The 13,042-nt window shown below is 46.4% G+C and overlaps 1 protein-coding gene across 6 annotated transcripts in view; it reads left to right on the top strand.

Annotated features, from left to right (window-relative positions):
• Positions 1 to 13,042, top strand: part of ano8b (anoctamin 8b) — an 87,814-nt gene that overhangs the window by 1,436 nt on the left and 73,336 nt on the right. The window lies entirely within an intron of this gene.

Genomic DNA, 13,042 nt, shown 5'->3' with positions numbered 1-13,042 from the left:
TCACTTGAAGGCAGAGATAACAATTTAAGTTTTAAAGGTAATTTCCTGCAATTCAATACATTTCGCCATGGTGAGTTGGGTGATCGCATGTCCCGGATTGTGCGGCGGGACAGTCCCGCATTTTGGCCCTTTGTCCCGTGTCCCGCAACCAAACAAGCATGTCCCGCATTTTATCAACAAATTCAAACGCCACTGATTTGTATTTTTATTTTTTTTGTCCCGTATTTCAGTCAGACATTCCAACCTGTCTCTTGCAGTCACGTTGCGCTTATGAAAAACATCTATATCATAAGGATGTGATAGCCATGGTGATGTTAAACACTTCTCCAATCGTTGTAGAGATCTGATATCCTGTGCAGCGCAAGATGAGACGTTGGCCAATGTTTCGTTTCTAGGTGCGCTTCAATTAGCTCGTTCGGTGCAGCAGGAGCAGGGATGTAGTGCTGCTGGAGCAGGGATGTAGTGCTGCTGGAACAGGGATGTAGTGCTGCTGGAGCAGGGATGTAGTGCTGCTGGAGCAGGGATGTAGTGCTGCTGGAGCAGGGATGTAGTTGGAGCAGGGATGTAGTGCTGCTGGAGCAGGGATGTAGTGCTGCTGGAGCAGGGATGTAGTGCTGCTGGAGCAGGGATGTAGTGCTGCTGGAGCAGGGATGTAGTGCTGCTGGAGCAGGGATGTAGTGCTGCTGGAGCAGGGATGTAGTGCTGCTGGAGCAGGGATGTAGTGCTGCTGGAGCGGACTGTGGCGACCACTCTGCCACTTCTCACAATGGGGCTTATTTAGTAAAGTTAGATCAAAGCTGAATCAATGTCTTTGAATATCACATAGTGATTCATTCATATTCTACATAACACAACCAAATATAATAGCACAGTATAATGTTACTGTTACACCAAAAACACCACCTCATTTCTGATGATATTTTAGGAGGTTAAGCAGAATAAAAAATAAAAAAAACTCACCAGCGCACCCCACTAAACATAATATGCTTTGATTGAAACTAAATACAGGAAGGCTGTTGTTTTAATCAGCGTATGCTTACTTTGATTTTGACATGCTAATTAAGATAAGCAGAGTAAGGTGTTTATATGACTAATACCATACTTGGCCTACTGCCATAATGAGTTTAATATTGATTTATTACTGTCTATGTAAAATTACCCACTGAGTGTACAAAACATTAAGAACACCTGCTCTTTCCATGACTTGTAGACTGACCATGTGAATCCAGAAGAAAGCTATGATCCCTTACTGACGTCACTTGTTAAATATTTACATTTTAGTCATTTAGCAGACGCTCTTATCCAGAGCGACTTACAGTAGTGAATGCATACATTTCATACCATGCATTTTTTTGTACTGGCCCCCCGTGGGAATCGAACCCACAACCCTGGCGTTGCACACACCATGCTGGCGTTGCAAACACCATGCTCTACCAACTGAGCCACAGTTGGTAGAGCATACATCAATCAATGTATCTGAAGGGGAGGAGACATGTTAAGTAATGATTTTTGAGCCTTGAGACAATTGAGACATGGATTGTGTATGTGTGAGAGAGTTGTTTAAGATACTCCACTAACAGAGAGTTGTTTAAGATACTCTTTAAGATACTCTACCAACAGAGAGTTGTTTAAGATACTCCACTAACAGAGAGTTGTTTAAGATACTCTTTAAGATACTCTACCAACAGAGTTGTTTAAGATACTCTTTAAGATACTCTACCAACAGAGAGTTGTTTAAGATACTCTTTAAGATACTCTACCAACAGAGAGTTGTTTAAGATACTCTTTAAGATACTCTACCAACAGAGAGTTGTTTAAGATACTCTTTAAGATACTCTACCAACAGAGAGTTGTTTAAGATACTCCACCAACAGAGAGTTGTTTAAGATACTCTTTAAGATACTCTACCAACAGAGAGTTGTTTAAGATACTCTTTAAGATACTCTACCAACAGAGAGTTGTTTAAGATACTCTTTAAGATACTCTACCAACAGAGAGTTGTTTAAGATACTCTTTAAGATACTCCACCAACAGAGAGTTGTTTAAGATACTCTACCAACAGAGAGTTGTTTAAGATACTCCACCAACAGAGAGTTGTTTAAGATACTCTACCAACAGAGAGTTGCAGTGGTATGGACGGGAGATGGCAAGTGCCTGGAATTAGGACCTGCGCCACTTCCTGTGTGAGGAAAGGTTGTATTCTACGGATGTTGTAGAACACGAACCTGCAGGAGCGAGTCACTGCTTTGATGTATGCAGAGAACGACAGGGTGTTGTCCAGGGTCAAGGTTCTCTGCACTCTGGGAGGAGGACACCACAGAGTTGTCAACCGTGATGGAAAGGTCTTGGAGCTGGCAGGCCTTCTCCGGGAGGAAGAGCATCTCCGTTTTGTTGAGGTTGTGGGCCGTCATCCTAAGTTGAGATGTCTGCCAAGCATACAGAGATACGTACCGCCACCTTGGTGTCAGAAGGGGGAAGGAGGAAAGTAGTTGAGTGTCATCATAATGTTAGGAGAGACCATGTGAGGATATGACAGAGCCGAGTGACTTGGTGTAAAGAGAAACAAGTAGAGGGCCTAGAACCGAGCCCCGGGGGACACTAGTAGTGAGAGCACGTGTTGCAGACACATCCTCTCCACGCCACATGGTAGGAGCGACCTGCCAGGCAGGATGCAATCTAGGAGTGTTTAGAGTCTGAGACGCCCAGCCCTGAGAGGGTGGGGAGGAGGATCTGATAGAGTCTGAGTCGCCCAGCCCTGAGAGAGTGGAGTGGAGGCAGAGCCTGGGTCGCCCAGCCCTGAGAGGGTGGAGAGGAGGATCTGATAGAGTCTGAGACGCCCAGCCCTGAGAGGGTGGAGAGGAGGATCTGATAGAGTCTGAGTCGCCCAGCCCTGAGAGGGTGGAGAGGAGGATCTGATAGAGTCTGAGACGCCCAGCCCTGAGAGGGTGGAGAGGAGGCAGAGCCTGAGACACCCAGCCCTAAGAGGGTGGAGAGGAGGATCTGATAGAGTCTGAGACGCCCAGCCCTGAGAGGGTGGAGAGGAGGATTTGATAGAGTCTGAGATGCCCAGCCCTGAGAGGGTGGAGAGGAGGATCTGATAGAGCCTGAGACGCCCAGCCCTGAGAGGGTGGGGAGGAGGATCTGATAGAGTCTGAGACGCCCAGCCCTGAGAGGGTGGAGAGGAGGATTTGATAGAGCCTGAGATGCCCAGCCCTGAGAGGGTGGAGAGGAGGATCTGATAGAGTCTGAGATGCCCAGCCCTGAGAGGGTGGAGAGGAGGATCTGATAGAGCCTGAGACGCCCAGCCCTGAGAGGGTGGAGAGGAGGATCTGATAGAGTCTGAGACGCCCAGCCCTGAGAGGGTGGAGAGGAGGATCTTATCGAGCTTGAGACGCCCAGCTCTGAGAGGGTGGAGAGGAGGATCTGATAGAGCCTGAGACACCCTGCCCTGAGAGGGTGGAGAGGAGGATCTGATAGAGCCTGAGATGCCCGGCCCTGAGAGGGTGGAGAGGAGGATTTGATAGAGTCTGAGACGCCCAGCCCTGAGAGGGTGGAGAGGAGGATCTGATAGAGTCTGAGACGCCCAGCCCTGAGAGGGTGGAGAGGAGGATCTGATAGAGCCTGAGACGCCCAGCCCTGAGAGGGTGGAGAGGAGGATCTGATAGAGTCTGAGACGCCCAGCCCTGAGAGGGTGGAGAGGAGGATCTGATAGAGTCTGAGACGCCCAGCTCTGAGAGGGTGGAGAGGAGGATCTGATAGAGTCTGAGACGCCCAGCCCTGAGAGGGTGGAGAGGAGGATCTGATAGAGTCTGAGACGCCCAGCCCTGAGAGGGTGGAGAGGAGGCAGAGTCTGAGACGCCCAGCCCTGAGAGGGTGGAGAGGAGGATCTGATAGAGCCTGAGATGCCCAGACCTGAGAGGGTGGAGAGGAGGCAGAGTCTGAGACGCCCAGCCCTGAGAGGGTGGAGAGGAGGATCTGATAGAGCCTGAGATGCCCAGCCCTGAGAGGGTGGGGAGGAGGATCTGATAGAGTCTGAGACGCCCAGCCCTTAGAGGGTGGAGAGGAGGATCTGATAGAGTCTGAGACGCCCAGCTCTGAGAGGGTGGAGAGGAGGATCTGATAGAGTCTGAGACGCCCAGCCCTGAGAGGGTGGAGAGGAGGATCTGATAGAGTCTGAGACGCCCAGCCCTGAGAGGGTGGAGAGGAGGCAGAGTCTGAGACGCCCAGCCCTGAGAGGGTGGAGAGGAGGATCTGATAGAGCCTGAGATGCCCAGCCCTGAGAGGGTGGAGAGGAGGCAGAGTCTGAGACGCCCAGCCCTGAGAGGGTGGAGAGGAGGATCTGATAGAGCCTGAGATGCCCAGCCCTGAGAGGGTGGGGAGGAGGCAGAGCCTGAGACGCCCAGCCCTGAGAGGGTGGGGAGGAGGCAGAGCCTGAGACACCCAGCCCTGAGAGGGTGTGGAGGAGGCAGAGTCTGAGACGCCCAGCCCTGAGAGGGTGGGGAGGAGGCAGAGGCTGAGACGCCAGCCCTGAGAGGGTGGAGAGGAGGATCTGATGGTTCATGGTGTCGAAGGCAGCGGATAGATCTAGGAGGATTAGAACAGAGGAGAGAGAGTCAGCTTTGGCAGCGCGGAGAGCCGCCTTGAAGCCTGAGTGAGATGGGGTGGCAGGGTAGCCTAGTGGTTAGAGCGTTGCGCTAGTAACCGAAAGGTTGCAAGTTCGAATCGCCGAGCTGACAAGGTAGAAATCTGTCTTTCTGCCCCTGAACAAGGCAGTTAACCCACTGTTCCTAGGCCGTCATTGAAAATAAGAATTTCTTCTTAACTGACTTGCCTAGTTAAATAAAGATAAAATAATGACAGGGTTTGTCAGAGACGGCACGTTCAAGTGTTTTGGAAAGAAAATAAAGAATGACACTGGTCTGTCGAGAGGGGAGAAAGAGGTCAAGGTAGTTCTGTGTGAGTGGGATCAGTGGACCAGTAGGCTGAGTGAATGAGGAGGAAATGTCATCAACCTTTTTTATGGTTGACAAAGTCGTCTGCGGGAGTGGAGAGGGAGGAGGTGGAGAGTGGAGAGGGAAAGTGGAGAGGGAGGAGGTGGAGGATTAAGGATGGAGGAGGAAGTGGAGAAGAGTTTCTCAGGGTTTACATTTTGAGTGATAGAAAGCGGCTCTAGCAGAGAATACAGAGACAGGAAGGAATGGAAGGATGATAGGTCCTCCGGAAGTTGAGCTTTTCCTCATTTCCGCTCAGCTGCCCGCAGCCCTGTTCTCTAAGCTCGCAGTGAGTTGCTCAACCATGGTGCGGGAGTCGAAGGTTGAGCCGGCGGGGAGGAAATGGGACAATGAGAGTCAAAGGATGCGGACAGAGAGGAGAGAAGGGTAGAAGAGGCAGAGTCAGGTGACAGGAGGGAGAAGGATTTAGCAGAAGAGATAGAGGATTGAATAGACTAGTGGGAGAGAGAGCGAAGATTGCGGCGGCGCATGACCATCTCGGTAGGAGCTGAGTGGGTTGGAGGAAAGATGGGTAGGAGCTGAGTGGGTTGGAGGAAAGATGGGTAGGAGCTGGGTGGGTAGGAGGAGAGATGGGTAGGAGCTGAGTGGGTAGGGTTGGAGGATAGATGGGTAGGGGGTGAGTGGGTAAGGTTGGAGGAGAGATGGGTAGGGTTGGAGGAGAGATGGGTAGGGGGTGAGTGGGTAAGGTTGGAGGAGAGATGGGTAGGGTTGGAAGATAGATGGGTAGGGGGTGAGTGGGTAAGGTTGGAGGAGAGATGGGTAGGGGGTGAGTGGGTAAGGTTGGAGGAGAGATGGGTAGGGTTGGAGGAGAGATGGGTAGGGTTGGAGGAGAGATGGTTAGGGGGTGAGTGGGTAAGGTTGGAGGAGAGATGGGTAGGGTTGGAGGAGAGATGGGTAGGGTTGGAGGAGAGATGGGTAGGGTTGGAGCAGAGATGGGTAGGGGGTGAGTGGGTAAGGTTGGAGGAGAGATGGGTAGGGTTGGAGGAGAGATGGGTAGGGGGTGAGTGGGTAAGGTTGGAGGAGAGATGGGTAGGGGGTAAGTGGGTAAGGTTGGAGGGGAGATGGGTAGGGGGTAAGTGGGTAGGGTTGGAGGAGAGATGGGTAGGGGCTGCGTGGGTAAGGATGGAGGAGAGATGGGTAGGGTTGGAGGAGAGATGGGTAGGGGGTAAGTGGGTAAGGTTGGAGGAGAGATGGGTAGGGTTGGAGGAGAGATGGGTAGGGGATGCGTGGGTAGGAGGAGAGATGGGTAGGGTAGTAGGAGAGATGGGTAGGGGATGCGTGGGTAGGGTAGGAGGAGAGATGGGTAGGGGCTGCGTGGGTAGGGTAGGAGGAGAGATGGGTAGGGGATGCGTGGGTAGGGTAGGAGGAGAGATGGGTAGGGGATGCGTGGGTAGGAGGAGAGATGGATAGGGGATGCGTGGGTAGGAGGAGAGATGGATAGGGGATGCGTGGGGAGGGTAGGAGGAGAGATGGGTAGGGGCTGCGTGGGTAGGAGGAGAGATGGGAGAGAAAAGGAAACAAAATAGTGATCAAAATAGAGACCTGGAGGGTGGCTGCAGTGAGATTAGTAGGAGAACAGAGACCTGGAGGGGGGTTACAGTGAGATTAGTAGGAGAACAGAGACCTGGAGGGTGGCCGCAGTGAGATTAGTAGGAGAACAGAGACCTGGAGGGGGGGTTACAGTGAGATTAGTAGGAGAACAGAGACCTGGAGGGTGGCTGCAGTGAGATTAGTAGGAGAACAGAGACCTGGAGGGGGTTACAGTGAGATTAGTAGGAGAACAGAGACCTGGAGGGGGTTACAGTGAGATTAGTAGGAGAACAGAGACGTGGAGGGCGGTTGCAGTGAGATTAGTAGGAGAACAGAGACCTGGAGGGGGGTTACAGTGAGATTAGTAGGAGAACAGAGACCTGGAGGGGGGTTACAGTGAGATTAGTAGGAGAACAGAGACCTGGAGGGGGGTTACAGTGAGATTAGTAGGAGAACAGAGACCTGGAGGGGGGTTACAGTGAGATTAGTAGGAGAACAGAGACCTGGAGGGCGGCTGCAGTGAGACTAGTAGGAGAACAGAGACCTGGAGGGTGGCTGCAGTGAGATTAGTAGGAGAACAGAGACCTGGAGGGGGGGTTACAGTGAGATTAGTAGGAGAACAGAGACCTGGAGGGTGGCTGCAGTGAGACTAGTAGGAGAACAGAGACCTGGAGGGGGGTTGCAGTGAGATTAGTAGGAGAACAGAGACCTGGAGGGTGGCTGCAGTGAGATTAGTAGGAGAACAGAGACCTGGAGGGTGGCTGTAGTGAGACTAGTAGGAGAACAGAGACCTGGAGGGCGGCCGCAGTGAGATCAGTAGGAGAACAGAGACCTGGAGGGTGGCTGCAGTGAGATTAGTAGGAGAACAGAGACCTGGAGGGTGGCTGCAGTGAGATTAGTAGGAGAACAGAGACCTGGAGGGTGGCTGCAGTGAGATTAGTAGGAGAACAGAGACCTGGAGGGTGGCTGCAGTGAGATTAGTAGGAGAACAGAGACCTGGAGGGGGGTTGCAGTGAGATTAGTAGGAGAACAGAGACCTGGAGGGCGGCCGCAGTGAGATTAGTAGGAGAACAGAGACCTGGAGGGTGGCTGCAGTGAGATTAGTAGGAGAACAGAGACCTGGAGGGGGGTTACAGTGAGATTAGTAGGAGAACAGAGACCTGGAGGGTGGCTGCAGTGAGATTAGTAGGAGAACAGAGACCTGGAGGGGGGTTACAGTGAGACTAGTAGGAGAACAGAGACCTGGAGGGTGGCCGCAGTGAGATAAGTAGGAGAACAGAGACCTGGAGGGCGGCTGCAGTGAGATTAGTAGGAGAACAGAGACCTGGAGGGTGGCTGCAGTGAGATTAGTAGGAGAACAGAGACCTGGAGGGGGGTTACAGTGAGATTAGTAGGAGAACAGAGACCTGGAGGGAGGCTGCAGTGAGATTAGTAGGAGAACAGAGACCTGGAGGGCGGCCGCAGTGAGATTAGTAGGAGAACAGAGACCTGGAGGGGGGTTACAGTGAGATTAGTAGGAGAACAGAGACCTGGAGGGCGGCCGCAGTGAGATTAGTAGGAGAACAGAGACCTGGAGGGTGGCTGCAGTGAGATTAGTAGGAGAACAGAGACCTGGAGGGTGGCAGAAGGGGAAGAGAAAATCTCCATTCATGAGTAATTGTCTGCCCTGTGCCACCACTGTAATGACCAGATGCTCTCGGACTATGAGAGAACATGTAGTCAGATGAAGAGAGAGCAGCTGGAGTAGCAGTGTTCTCTGGGGTAATCCGTGTCTCCGTCAGGGCCAAAAATTGTAGGGACTAAAGGGCAATATACTGTAGGCTGAGATGAAGTCAGCCTTGCAGACCGCAGTTCCAAACACTGCCAGAGACTAGGAATTCCACATGGGCTGTGTGCGCAGGGTAAACTAAATTAGAAGGGAGCGTCTGTAAAACCTACAGGCAGAGCAGAGAACTAGGATACTTGACAATATGAGGTCACCAGTAGGTAACAGAGGAAGATTACCATAACAGGGTTATGCCATGTTAATGATATCTAAGTGAGAGTGACTAACACAATCAATCAGGGCCCCTGAGATTGTGCCTGTTTGCTATTCCCCCATGATTACTACAAGTTTAGATAGCTGGCTAGACTAATTTAACATTAGCTGACATGGCTAGTTGAGTGACTGTCAGTGGTTAACATAACAAGAGAGAAACTGCTGATGCACAACAAAATAAAAAAATTGCAACTTGCGTATTTCAATATTCTAACTCTCAATTTAGGAAAAACCCTGACTGAGCCCCCCAGGGTAACTATCCTGGAAACATAGCTTACAGGTAATGAAAGAGAGTGGCTCTTCACTTGGCCAGGGCTGGTCTTTGACTAGTCCACGATAAAGTAACTAAAGATATTATAAACTGTGAGTGTAGCTATATTTGGGTTAATATGGAGGGACTGACTTCACTGTAGTCTAATAGTAATACTATTAATCCTGCAGCGATTTTCTCTGTAAGCATTAGTATATAGTCTGTATATTACTATGGACTGTATTTACCAGTTGGTTCATGGGGGAGAAGAAGATTGGAGCTGGGGAGTCAGTGGGTCTTAGTTTCCTCAGGATTAACATGATATCACATAACTGCCTTCTCGCGTGTCAGTGTCTGTCAGCGCTGCCCCCCCCCCCACAGAGTCCTGATGCTTGATTCTCCCTCAGCCCTGCTCCCCGGTTCAGCCGGGCGGGGCGGCGTGGATTGGATGATTGGATGTTTCTTCTCCATACCTTCACCACGTCTTCCTAATCTGTTTCTGTTTAGTCTGAAGTAGCTTTGATCCGTTCAGCCACTGTCCTTTGTGACTTCACCCCTCACATTCCCTGCCCTCGTCCTCCACATGAATTATACGTCCATCATAGGACACAGTCATCTTCGCCCTATGGGCCCTCGCTGAACGAGTACACTACATAGAGAACAGGGTTTAATTTGGGACGCATACTGCGTTGCAGCAATTACTGACTGTGTCTGTCTGCAGACTGCTTTAGAGCAGCTGCTAATAAGGAACACTTCCATTAGGGAAATTAGGGCATGGATTTCACACTGGATACTCATTCAACCACAACATCAAAGGGGTTTGTTTTGGTTGGTTGGTTGGGAGGGAGTTTCCCTAATCTGATAGAAGAGGTATTGGTTGTTAAGAGTCTTACTCTTATAAACGTGGACTTGGTCTGCGCTTATTTATTATTAAAATTTATTTAACTAGGCAAGTCAGTTAAGAACAAATTCTTATTTACAATGACAGCCTGCAGAACAACAGATTTGTACCTTGTCAGCTCGGGGATTTGATCTAGCAACCTTTCGGTTACTGGCCCAACACTCTAACCACTAGGCTACCTGCCGCCTAGTAACATGTATATTTCCCAATTATCATAGGTTTAACTCTATCTCTCTCTGTAGATCAAGTGAATAACCGATCTTAGCGTTACCCAGGAAACATCTCGACCCAAAGAGAATGCTCTCTGAGCATGAGACTGTGGAGCGCATTGAGAAACATCCGTCCTTGTCTAAAACAATCAGATCATGAGAACTGTTTTTCACTCTGCCGACTCAAACATCCTCAGAAAGTGGCACCAGATCTATTCTGGGATCTTGGTGAGATAGGAGGTTCGAGGGGTCCATTTTGGGAAAACTTAGTTTCATTCTTTAGAGCTCAGCGTTAATAAAGGCACTTCACCTTGTGCAATAATGCATGAGTGAAATGTTTTAAGCAGAGATGTGCACTCTGACTCAGCACACATCATCCACACAGCCTTGGAACTGGCAGGGATTCCACTTTCTCTGTGTATCTCTCTTTACCCCTCAGCGAGAAGTCCCCCACTCTGCTTTAAGCAGATCTAGACAGGTACAATGTCACACAGCTTGGTTTAAATACATATATCCTCTGTGACAGCACCAAAAAGCAAAGCAAATTATTCAAAAGCATCAAACAGTGCCACACTTGTAGTAGCAATAAGCTACAATTTTTACAGCAGACATTATATTCTATTCTATCTGATCCTATTATATTCCTACTGACCCTATTATATTCTATCTGATCCAATTCTATTCTATCTGATCCTATTCTATTCTATCTGATCCTACTCTGTTCTATTCTATCTGATCCTATTCTATTCTATCTGATCCTATTATATTCCTACTGACCCTATTATATTCTATCTGATCCTATTCTATTCTATCTGATCCTATTCTATTCTATTTGATCCTATTATATTCTATCTGATCCAATTCTATTCTATCTGATCCTATTCTATCTGATCCTACTCTATTCTATCTGATCCTATTATATTCTATCTGATCCTATTCTATTCAATCTGTTCCTATTATATTCTATCTGATCCTATTCTATTCAATCTGTTCCTATTATATTCTATCTGATCCTATTCTATTCTATCTGATCCTATTATATTCTATCTGATCCTATTCTATTCTATCTGATCCTACTCTGTTCTATTCTATCTGATCCTATTATTTTCTATCTGATCCTACTCTGTTCTATTCTACCTGATCCTATTATATTTATCTGATCCTATTGTATTCTATTCTATCTGATCCTACTCTGTTCTATTCTATCTGATCTTTTATATTCTATCTGATCATATTGTATTCTATTCTATCTGATTCTACTCTGTTCTATTCTACCTGATCCTATTATATTTATCTGATCCTATTGTATTCTATTCTATCTGATTCTACTCTGTTTTATTCTATCTGATCCTATTATATTCCATCTGATCCTACTCTGTTCTATTCTATCTGATCCTATTGTATTCTATCTGATCCTACTCTGTTCTATTCTATCTGATCCTATTGTATTCTATCTGATCCTACTCTGTTCTATTCTATCTGATCCTATTATATTCTATCTGATCCTATTATATTCTATCTGATCCTATTATATTCTATCTGATCCTATTGTATTCTATCTGATCCTACTCTGTTCAATTCTACCTGATCCTATTACATTCTATCTGGTCCTATTGTATTCTATTCTATCTGATCCCACTCTGTTCTGTTCTGTCTGATCCTACTCTGTTCTATTCTATCTGATCCTAATATATTCCATCTGATCCTACTCTGTTCTATTCTATCTGATCCTATTATATTCTATCTGATCCTACTCTGTTCTATTCTATCTGATCCTATTATATTCTATCTGATCCTACTCTGTTCTATTCTATCTGATCCTACTCTATTATATCTGATCCTATTATATTCTATCTGATCCTACTCTGTTCTATTCTATCTGATCCTATTATATTCTGTCTGATCCTATTCTATTCAATCTGTTCCTATTATATTCTATCTGATCCTATTATATTCAATCTGATCCTATTCTATTCTATCTGATCCTATTATATTCTATCTGATCCTATTATATTCTATCTGATCCTATTATATTCTATCTGATCCTACTCTGTTCTATTCTACCTGATCCTATTATATTCTATCTGATCCTATTGTATTCTATTCTACCTGATCCTACTCTGTTCTATTCTATCTGATCCTATTATTTTCTATCTGATCCTACTCTGTTCTATTCTATCTGATCCTACTCTGTTCTATTCTATCTGATCCTATTATTTTCTATCTGATCCTACTCTGTTCTATTCTACCTGATCCTATTATATTTATCTGATCCTATTGTATTCTATTCTCTCTGATCCTACTCTGTTCTATTCTACCTGATCCTATTATATTTATTTGATCCTATTGTATTCTATTCTATCTGATTCTACTCTGTTTTATTCTATCTGATCCTATTATATTCCATCTGATCCTACTCTGTTCGATTCTATCTGATCCTATTCTATTCTATCTGATCCTATTATATTCTATCTGATCCTACTCTGTTCTATTCTATCTGATCCTACTCTATTCTATCTAATCGTATTATATTCTATCTGATCCTATTATATTCTATCTGATCCTATTCTATTCAATCTGTTCCTATTATATTCTATCTGATCCTATTATATTCTATCTGATCCTATTATATTCTATCTGATCCTACTCTGTTCTATTCTATCTGATCCTATTATATTCTATCTGATCCTATTATATTCTATCTGATCCTATTATATTCTATCTGATCCTGTTATATTTATCTGATCCTATTGTATTCTATTCTATCTGATCCTACTCTGTTCTATTCTATCTGATCCTATTATTTTCTATCTCATCCTACTCTGCTCTATTCTATCTGATCTTTTATATTCTATCTGATCATATTGTATTCTATTCTATCTGATTCTACTCTGTTTTATTCTATCTGATCCTATTATATTCCATCTGATCCTACTCTGTTCTATTCTATCTGATCCTATTATATTCTATATGATCCTATTGTATTCTATCTGATCCTACTCTGTTCTATTCTACCTGATCCTATTATATTCTATCTGATCCTATTGTACTCTATTCTATCTGATCCTACTCTGTTCTATTCTATTTGATCCTATTATATTC

Source organism: Salmo trutta, chromosome 22 (genome assembly GCF_901001165.1).
Source record: "Salmo trutta chromosome 22, fSalTru1.1, whole genome shotgun sequence".
Taxonomy (NCBI): Eukaryota; Metazoa; Chordata; class Actinopteri; order Salmoniformes; family Salmonidae; genus Salmo; species Salmo trutta.
Note: the sequence above shows the minus strand (reverse complement) of the source record. Positions and strands in the feature narration are given on the sequence as shown.